Raw genomic sequence first — 11,253 nt, forward strand, 5'->3', positions numbered from 1 at the left:
TGTATATATTCACATATATATATTTGCTTAATTTTATAATAAAATTATCGCATATGTATTTTGATAATAAATTTAAAATTTATTTTCTTTGTATATAAAAGTCTAGTTTTATATGATATAAAACTAAGCACTTTTTAATTTTCATATATTATATATTTTCATATATATAGTTTATTCATATTTATTTATACAATAATAATAATAATAATATTACTACTATTATCATATACGTATATGAAATTAAATTTAATTCCATATACTTACTAGGATATAATAAAAAGAATTTTTATTTGCCTAGAACCAGAATTAACGATAATAATTGGAAACTTGTCAAATTATAATTTATAATACGTAGACGCTTCAACGATATTATCTAAGTATACAATATAGTGTATATATAATATATAATATAGTATGTTATATTATATAGATAGGCTTACACCACCTACCATATATACCTTTTTGACCACACTTTCGTCAAGCTGGGTATTTATTTGCCTTCTTTCCCTCACCTAAAAATACTCATCGGTATTTTAGTATATTCATATAATATAAATAATATACTATATTGGTAGGACGACACCACCTACCCTATATACCTTTTTGAACACACTTTCGTCAAGCTGGGTATTTATTTGCCTTTTTACCCTCACCTAAATATACTCATCGGTATATTTCAGTATATTTTAGTATATCCATATGAATATGTATATCCATATCCATATCCATATCCATATCCATATCCATATGAAAATAATTTAATATTTCCATATTTATTATAATATAATAAATATTATTATATTATATATTATATGGTAGGCTATCCCCATCACCTACCATATATTTCATATACATATAACTATTTTCATATCCATATATATTTTTTTATATTCATATATTTTCATATATGTTATATGCATATGTATTCATAACCATATGCTCATATATTAATACTGGCGGTCTTCTGTTTAATATAATATTATTTTAATATTATATTGGCAGGCTGAACACCACCTACCCTATATACCTTTTTGAACACGGTTTCGTCAATCCGGTCATTTATTGTATGGGAAGTATGACTTTCCCACACATATTTGGATATCCATACGATTGCATATCCATATGAAAATATTTTTAATATTTTTAATATATTTTTAATATTTCCATATTTAATATAATATAATTAAATTATTATATTATATATTATATGGTAGGCTATCACCATCACCTACCATATATTTCATATAAATATAAAATTTTTCATATCCATATATATTTTTTTATATTCATATATTTTCATATATGTTATATGCATATGTATTCATAACCATATGCTTATATATTAATACTGGCGGTCTTCTGTTTAATATAATATTATTTTAATATTATATTGGTAGGCCGAACACCACCTACCCTATATAACTTTTGAACACGGTTTCGACTCCGGTCATTTATTGTATGGGAAGTATGACTTTCCCACACATATTTGGATATCCATACGATTGCATATCCATATGAAAATATTTTTAATATTTTTAATATATTTTTAATATTTCCATATTTAATATAATATAATTAAATTATTATATTATATATTATATGGTAGGCTATCACCATCACCTACCATATATTTCATATACATATAAATATTCTCATATCCATATATATTTTTTTTATATTCATATATTTTCATATATGTTATATGCATATGTATTCATAACCATATGCTCATATATTAATACTGGCGGTCTTCTGTTTAATATAATATTATTTTAATATTATATTGGTAGGCCGAACACCACCTACCCTATATACCTTTTTGAACACGGTTTCGTCAATCCGGTCATTTATTGTATGGGAAGTATGACTTTCCCACACATATTTGGATATCCATACGATTGCATATCCATATGAAAATATTTTTTATATTTTTAATATATTTTTAATATTTCCATATTTAATATAATATAATTAAATTATTATATTATATATTATATGGTAGGCTATCCTCATCACCTACCATATATTTCATATACATATAAATATTTTCATATCCATATATATTTTTTTATATTCATATATTTTCATATATGTTATATGCATATGTATTCATAACCATATGCTCATATATTAATACTGGCGGTCTTCTGTTTAATATAATATTATTTTAATATTATATTGGCAGGCTGAACACCACCTACCCTATATACCTTTTTGAACACGGTTTCGTCAATCCGGTCATTTATTGTATGGGAAGTATGACTTTCCCACACATATTTGGATATCCATACGATTGCATATCCATATGAAAATATTTTTAATATTTTTAATATATTTTTAATATTTCCATATTTAATATAATATAATTAAATTATTATATTATATATTATATGGTAGGCTAACATCATCACCTACCATATATTCCATATACATATAAATATTTTCATATTCATATATATTTTTTTTTATATATTCATATATTTTCATATATGTTATATGCATATGTATTCATAACCATATGCTTATATATTAATACTGGCGATCTTCTGTTTAATATAATATTATTTTAATATTATATTGGTAGGCCGAACACCACCTACCCTATATACCTTTTTGAACACGGTTTCGTCAATCCGGTCATTTATCGTATAGGAAGTACGACTTTCCCACACATATTTGGATATCCATACGATTGCATATCCATATGAAAATATTTTTAATATTTTTAATATATTTTTAATATTTCCATATTTAATATAATATAATTAAATTATTATATTATATATTATATGGTAGGCTAACATCATCACCTACCATATATTCCATATACATATAAATATTTTCATATTCATATATATTTTTTTTTATATATTCATATATTTTCATATATGTTATATGCATATGTATTCATAACCATATGCTTATATATTAATACTGGCGATCTTCTGTTTAATATAATATTATTTTAATATTATATTGGCAGGCTGAACACCACCTACCCTATATACCTTTTTGAACACGGTTTCGTCAATCCGGTCATTTATTGTATGGGAAGTATGACTTTCCCACACATATTTGGATATCCATACGATTGCATATCCATATGAAAATATTTTTAATATTTTTAATATATTTTTAATATTTCCATATTTAATATAATATAATTAAATTATTATATTATATATTATATGGTAGGCTATCACCATCACCTACCATATATTTCATATACATATAAATATTTTCATATCCATATATATTTTTTTATATTCATATATTTTCATATATGTTATATGCATATGTATTCATAACCATATGCTTATATATTAATACTGGCGGTCTTCTGTTTAATATAATATTATTTTAATATTATATTGGTAGGCCGAACACCACCTACCCTATATACCTTTTTGAACACGGTTTCGTCAATCCGGTCATTTATTGTATGGGAAGTATGACTTTCCCACACATATTTGGATATCCATACGATTGCATATCCATATGAAAATATTTTTAATATTTTTAATATATTTTTAATATTTCCATATTTAATATAATATAATTAAATTATTATATTATATATTATATGGTAGGCTATCACCATCACCTACCATATATTTCATATACATATAAATATTTTCATATCCATATATATTTTTTTATATTCATATATTTTCATATATGTTATATGCATATGTATTCATAACCATATGCTCATATATTAATACTGGCGGTCTTCTGTTTAATATAATATTATTTTAATATTATATTGGTAGGCCGAACACCACCTACCCTATATACCTTTTTGAACACGGTTTCGTCAATCCGGTCATTTATTGTATGGGAAGTATGACTTTCCCACACATATTTGGATATCCATACGATTGCATATCCATATGAAAATATTTTTAATATTTTTAATATATTTTTAATATTTCCATATTTAATATAATATAATTAAATTATTATATTATATATTATATGGTAGGCTATCCTCATCACCTACCATATATTTCATATACATATAAATATTTTCATATCCATATATATTTTTTTATATTCATATATTTTCATATATGTTATATGCATATGTATTCATAACCATATGCTCATATATTAATACTGGCGGTCTTCTGTTTAATATAATATTATTTTAATATTATATTGGCAGGCTGAACACCACCTACCCTATATACCTTTTTGAACACGGTTTCGTCAATCCGGTCATTTATTGTATGGGAAGTATGACTTTCCCACACATATTTGGATATCCATACGATTGCATATCCATATGAAAATATTTTTAATATTTTTAATATATTTTTAATATTTCCATATTTAATATAATATAATTAAATTATTATATTATATATTATATGGTAGGCTAACATCATCACCTACCATATATTCCATATACATATAAATATTTTCATATTCATATATATTTTTTTTTATATATTCATATATTTTCATATATGTTATATGCATATGTATTCATAACCATATGCTTATATATTAATACTGGCGATCTTCTGTTTAATATAATATTATTTTAATATTATATTGGTAGGCCGAACACCACCTACCCTATATACCTTTTTGAACACGGTTTCGTCAATCCGGTCATTTATCGTATAGGAAGTACGACTTTCCCACACATATTTGGATATCCATACGATTGCATATCCATATGAAAATATTTTTAATATTTTTAATATTCGTGAGTTTTTAAATAGGGACAGAAGGAATCTCTTGAATTGAATCATGCGCGTCACTAATAAGATGACGAGGCATTTGGCTACCTATGCGAAAGTAATTCAACTCCCGCCGTCTTAAGGTTTAAGACTTATAACAATATATGTTTAATATTTTTAATATCCGTGAGGTTTTAAATAGGGACAGAAGGAATCTCTTGAATTGAATCATGCGCGTCACTAATAAGATGACGAGGCATTTGGCTACCTATGCGAAAGTAATTCAACTCCCGCCGTCTTAAGGTTTAAGACTTATAACAATATATGTTTAATATTTTTAATATCCGTGAGGTTTTAAATAGGGACAGAAGGAATCTCTTGAATTGAATCATGCGCGTCACTAATAAGATGACGAGGCATTTGGCTACCTATGCGAAAGTAATTCAACTCCCGCCGTCTTAAGGTTTAAGACTTATAACAATATATGTTTAATATTTTTAATATCCGTGAGGTTTTAAATAGGGACAGAAGGAATCTCTTGAATTGAATCATGCGCGTCACTAATAAGATGACGAGGCATTTGGCTACCTATGCGAAAGTAATTCAACTCCCGCCGTCTTAAGGTTTAAGACTTATAACAATATATGTTTAATATTTTTAATATCCGTGAGGTTTTAAATAGGGACAGAAGGAATCTCTTGAATTGAATCATGCGCGTCACTAATAAGATGACAAGGCATTTGGCTACCTATGCGAAAGTAATTCAACTCCCGCCGTCTTAAGGTTTAAGACTTATAACAATATATGTTTAATATTTTTAATATCCGTGAGGTTTTAAATAGGGACAGAAGGAATCTCTTGAATTGAATCATGCGCGTCACTAATAAGATGACGAGGCATTTGGCTACCTATGCGAAAGTAATTCAACTCCCGCCGTCTTAAGGTTTAAGACTTATAACAATATATGTTTAATATTTTTAATATCCGTGAGGTTTTAAATAGGGACAGAAGGAATCTCTTGAATTGAATCATGCGCGTCACTAATAAGATGACGAGGCATTTGGCTACCTATGCGAAAGTAATTCAACTCCCGCCGTCTTAAGGTTTAAGACTTATAACAATATATGTTTAATATTTTTAATATCCGTGAGGTTTTAAATAGGGACAGAAGGAATCTCTTGAATTGAATCATGCGCGTCACTAATAAGATGACAAGGCATTTGGCTACCTATGCGAAAGTAATTCAACTCCCGCCGTCTTAAAGTTTAAGACTTATAACAATATAAATGAAAAATATTATTTTCATTTTTCACGTCACTAATAAGATGACGAGGCATTTGGCTACCTAAACGAAAGTAATTCATCTTCCGCCGTTATAAGGTTTAAGACTTATAACAATATAAATGAAAAATATTATTTTCATTTTTCACGTCACTAATAAGATGACGAGGCATTTGGCTACCTATGCGAAAGTAATTCAACTCCCGCCGTCTTAAAGTTTAAGACTTATAACAATATAAATGAAAAATATTATTTTCATTTTTCACGTCACTATTAAGATGACGAGGCATTTGGCTACCTAAACGAAAGTAATTCATCTTCCGCCGTTATAAGGTTTAAGACTTATAACAATATAAATGAAAAATATTATTTTCATTTTTCACGTCACTAATAAGATGACGAGGCATTTGGCTACCTATGCGAAAGTAATTCAACTCCCGCCGTCTTAAAGTTTAAGACTTATAACAATATAAATGAAAAATATTATTTTCATTTTTCACGTCACTAATAAGATGACGAGGCATTTGGCTACCTATGCGAAAGTAATTCAACTCCCGCCGTCTTAAGGTTTAAGACTTATAACAATATATGTTTAATATTTTTAATATCCGTGAGGTTTTAAATAGGGACAGAAGGAATCTCTTGAATTGAATCATGCGCGTCACTAATAAGATGACGAGGCATTTGGCTACCTATGCGAAAGTAATTCAACTCCCGCCGTCTTAAGGTTTAAGACTTATAACAATATATGTTTAATATTTTTAATATCCGTGAGGTTTTAAATAGGGACAGAAGGAATCTCTTGAATTGAATCATGCGCGTCACTAATAAGATGACGAGGCATTTGGCTACCTATGCGAAAGTAATTCAACTCCCGCCGTCTTAAAGTTTAAGACTTATAACAATATAAATGAAAAATATTATTTTCATTTTTCACGTCACTAATAAGATGACGAGGCATTTGGCTACCTAAAAGAAAGTAATTCATCTTCCGCCGTTATAAGGTTTAAGACTTATAACAATATAAATGAAAAATATTATTTTCATTTTTCACGTCACTAATAAGATGACGAGGCATTTGGCTACCTAAACGAAAGTAATTCAACTCCCGCCGTCTTAAGGTTTAAGACTTATAACAATATAAATGAAAAATATTATTTTCATTTTTCACGTCACTAATAAGATGACGAAACAGTTAGTAGGCCACAATTAGTAGGGAAACGTGGACAACCCGTGATAAATCCTTATATGCTTTCTTAGATATAGCATATAAAGATTTTTTATACTAAATATACATATTTACACATGCATATTTACATTTTTTTTATATTTCGAATCATCAAGCAAAGGATAAGCTTCAGTGGATCGCAGTATGGCAGCTGCTCAACCACTTACAACACCTTGCCCGTTACAAAAGTCGTTTACAATTGATTCTAGGCTTTGTCATTGTATTAAATAATGTTTTCATATGTAACTAGCATGGCATCAGGTGATCAAAGATCCTCCCAATTTACTATGTTACAAATTACATTGGCATCACATCCATTGTCGTTTAAAATATAAATAATAAACTTTAAATGGTTTAGAAGCCATACAATGCAAATTGCCCCTTATTTATCATTGCAGTCCAGCACGGATACGACCTTAGAGGCGTTCAGGCATAATCCAACGGACGTAGCGTCATACCACTGTTCGCTCGAACAAGTATTGTGCCATTGGTCCGTACCTGCGGTTCCTCTCGTACTACGCAGGAATGCTGTCGCAACAACGTTTTGTCATTAGTAGGGTAAAACTAACCTGTCTCACGACGGTCTAAACCCAGCTCACGTTCCCTTGCATGGGTGAACAATCCAACGCTTGGTGAATTTTGCTTCACAATGATAGGAAGAGCCGACATCGAAGGATCAAAAAGCGACGTCGCTATGAACGCTTGGCCGCCACAAGCCAGTTATCCCTATGGTAACTTTTCTGACACCTCTTGTTAAAAACTCTTTAAACCAAAAGGATCGATAGGCCGAGCTTTTGCTGTCCCTGTGTGTACTGAACACCGAGATCAAGTCAGCATTTGCCCTTTTGCTCTATGTGTGGTTTCTGTCCGCACTGAGCTGGCCTTGGGACACCTCCGTTATTATTTGAGAGATGTACCGCCCCAGTCAAACTCCCTACCTGGCAATGTCCTTGAATTGGATCATACCTGAGTAATTGGAGTTATACCAAATTTTCAAATCGATAATACATGAATGCATCTCTCATTAAAGAATTTGTTTGCGATTATATAACAAACTCGTGATACTTTGATCAAGAAGCTTGCATCAAAACCCAATACCATAAGATATAATAAATATATCCGTATAATGGCTAGGAAATGATACACGTTCCATTTAATCAAGTAAGTAAGGAAACAATAAGAGTAGTGGTATTTCATTGTCGATACCAAACCGAAGTCTAATATCTCCCACTTATTCTACACCTCTTATGTCTCCTTACACTGCCAGATTAGAGTCAAGCTCAAAAGGGTCTTCTTTCCCCGCTAATTATTCCAAGCCCGTTCCCTTGGCTGTGGTTTCGCTAGATAGTAGATAGGGACAGAAGGAATCTCGTTAATCCATTCATGCGCGTCACTAATTAGATGACGAGGCATTTGGCTACCTTAAGAGAGTCATAGTTACTCCCGCCGTTGACCCGCGCTTACTTGAATTTCTTCACTTTGACATTCAGAGCACTGGGCAGAAATCACATTGTGTCAACACCCGCTAGGGCCATCACAATGCTTTGTTTTAATTAGACAGTCGGATTCCCCAAGTCCGTGCCAGTTCTGAATTGATTGTTAATTGATAATCGTTATAATTAATAAGAACTAATTGGTTTGACCCAACTAGTATTCTTAAAAATTTTAGCAAGAAAGTTCCACAATTGGATACGTAACTAAACTATCCGGGGAACAAGTTACAACCATAAATGATTATAACTCTATTTACCCAGAACGAGCACATAAACCATATTATTGTTTCCCAATCAAGCCCGACTATCTCAATCTTCAGAGCCAATCCTTATCCCGAAGTTACGGATCTAATTTGCCGACTTCCCTTACCTACATTATTCTATCGACTAGAGACTCTTCACCTTGGAGACCAGCTGCGGATATTGGTACGGCCTGTTGAGAAGTTTGCGTATCCCCACCATAAATTTTCAAGGTCCGAGGAGAAAATATCGACACAACAGTATATGTCATGCTCTTCTAGCCCATCTACCATATCTCTCTGCGAAAGACTTCCATGGTAGTACGACTATAAAACAGAAAAGAAAACTCTTCCGATATCTCTCGACGGCTTCTTTATGGTCGTTCCTGTTGCCAGGATGAGCACGAGGCCCATATTTAATAACAAACGGATACTCAACAGGTTACGGAATTGGAACCGTATTCCCTTTCGTTCAAAATTATTCAAGTATATAATTTTCACAATAATTGTAATATTTATTTTTACTTGAAAATTTTCGGCTTTCGCCTTGAACTTAGGACCGACTAACTCGTGATCAACCACTGTTCACACGAAACCCTTCTCCACTTCAGTCCTCCAAGGTCTCATTCGATTATTTGCTACTACCACCAAGATCTGTACCAATAGCAGCTCCATGCAGGCTTACGCCAAACACTTCTACGCATACCATTGTACCTTCCTACTCACTAAAGTTTCAAAATTTATATTACAAGTAATATAAATCATCTACTTTAGCGGTAATGTATAGGTATACAACTTAAGCGCCATCCATTTTAAGGGCTAGTTGCTTCGGCAGGTGAGTTGTTACACACTCCTTAGCGGATTTCGACTTCCATGATCACCGTCCTGCTGTTTTAAGCAACCAACGCCTTTCATGGTTTCTGCATGAGTTGTTAATTTGGGCACCGTAACATTACGTTTGGTTCATCCCACAGCGCCAGTTCTGCTTACCAAAAGTGGCCCACTGGGCACATTATATCATAACCTTAAACTTCATATCAAGAAAGTTAAGGTTCTTACCCATTTAAAGTTTGAGAATAGGTTAAGATCGTTTCGACCCTAAGGCCTCTAATCATTCGCTTTACCAGATAAGATTATTTTATATAACATTAAAATGCACCAGCTATCCTGAGGGAAACTTCGGAAGGAACCAGCTACTAGATGGTTCGATTGGTCTTTCGCCCCTATACTCAATTCTGACAATCGATTTGCACGTCAGAACTGTTTCGGTCTTCCATCAGGGTTTCCCCTGACTTCAACCTGATCAAGTATAGTTCACCATCTTTCGGGTCACAGCATATCTGCTCAAGGTACGTTCCAGTTAGAGGCATAAATAATATAAATATTATTATACATAACTATATAGAACGCCCCGGGATTGTGTTAATTAACTATAAAATAGTTAAAAAACTAATCCCATTAATAGTCAAGTTAATTACGCTATTAGGTTTATATCCCAATAACTTGCACATATGTTAGACTCCTTGGTCCGTGTTTCAAGACGGGTCCCGAAGGTATCCTGAATCTTTCGCATTGTTAATCATACAAGTGCATATAATAAACACAAAAATCAATGATAATTATGCCATTATATAATTCCGAAAAATTAACGCACTGTATTCTTATTAATCTATCAACACTTTATCAAATTAATGACATTTATCCTATGTTAAAATGCAAGCATAATAATTTGAATAAACTATAAGTCATATTTTATGATAAATTATATATGTTAATAGATTACAATGTCCTTATATGGAAAAAATGCACACTATTTCTATAATATTATTTAAATATTATAACTTTAATGATGAATTTTCCATAATGGATATTCAGGTTCATCGGGCTTAACCTCTAAGCAGTTTCACGTACTATTTAACTCTCTATTCAGAGTTCTTTTCAACTTTCCCTCACGGTACTTGTTTACTATCGGTCTCATGGTTATATTTAGTTTTAGATGGAGTTTACCACCCACTTAGTGCTGCACTATCAAGCAACACGACTCTTTGGAAACATCATCTAGTAATCATTAACGTTATACGGGCCTGGCACCCTCTATGGGTAAATGGCCTCATTTAAGAAGGACTTAAATCGTTAATTTCTCATACTAGAATATTGACGCTCCATACACTGCATCTCACATTTGCCATATAGACAAAGTGACTTAGTGCTGAACTGATTTCTTTTCGCTCGCCGCTACTAAGAAAATCCTTGTTAGTTTCTTTTCCTCCCCTAATTAATATGCTTAAATTCAGGGGGTAGTCCCATATGAGTTGAGGTTG

General features: G+C 31.2%; 1 non-coding gene across 1 annotated transcript; it reads right to left on the minus strand.

Annotated features, from left to right (window-relative positions):
* Positions 1-7,303: 7,303 nt before the first annotated feature.
* On the minus strand, positions 7,304-11,253 carry LOC138927336 (large subunit ribosomal RNA). Its single transcript, XR_011443852.1, has one exon. It is a non-coding gene; the product is annotated as a large subunit ribosomal RNA (ribosomal RNA).

Source organism: Drosophila bipectinata, unplaced genomic scaffold, assembly GCF_030179905.1.
Source record: "Drosophila bipectinata strain 14024-0381.07 unplaced genomic scaffold, DbipHiC1v2 scaffold_221, whole genome shotgun sequence".
NCBI lineage: Eukaryota > Metazoa > Arthropoda > Insecta > Diptera > Drosophilidae > Drosophila > Drosophila bipectinata.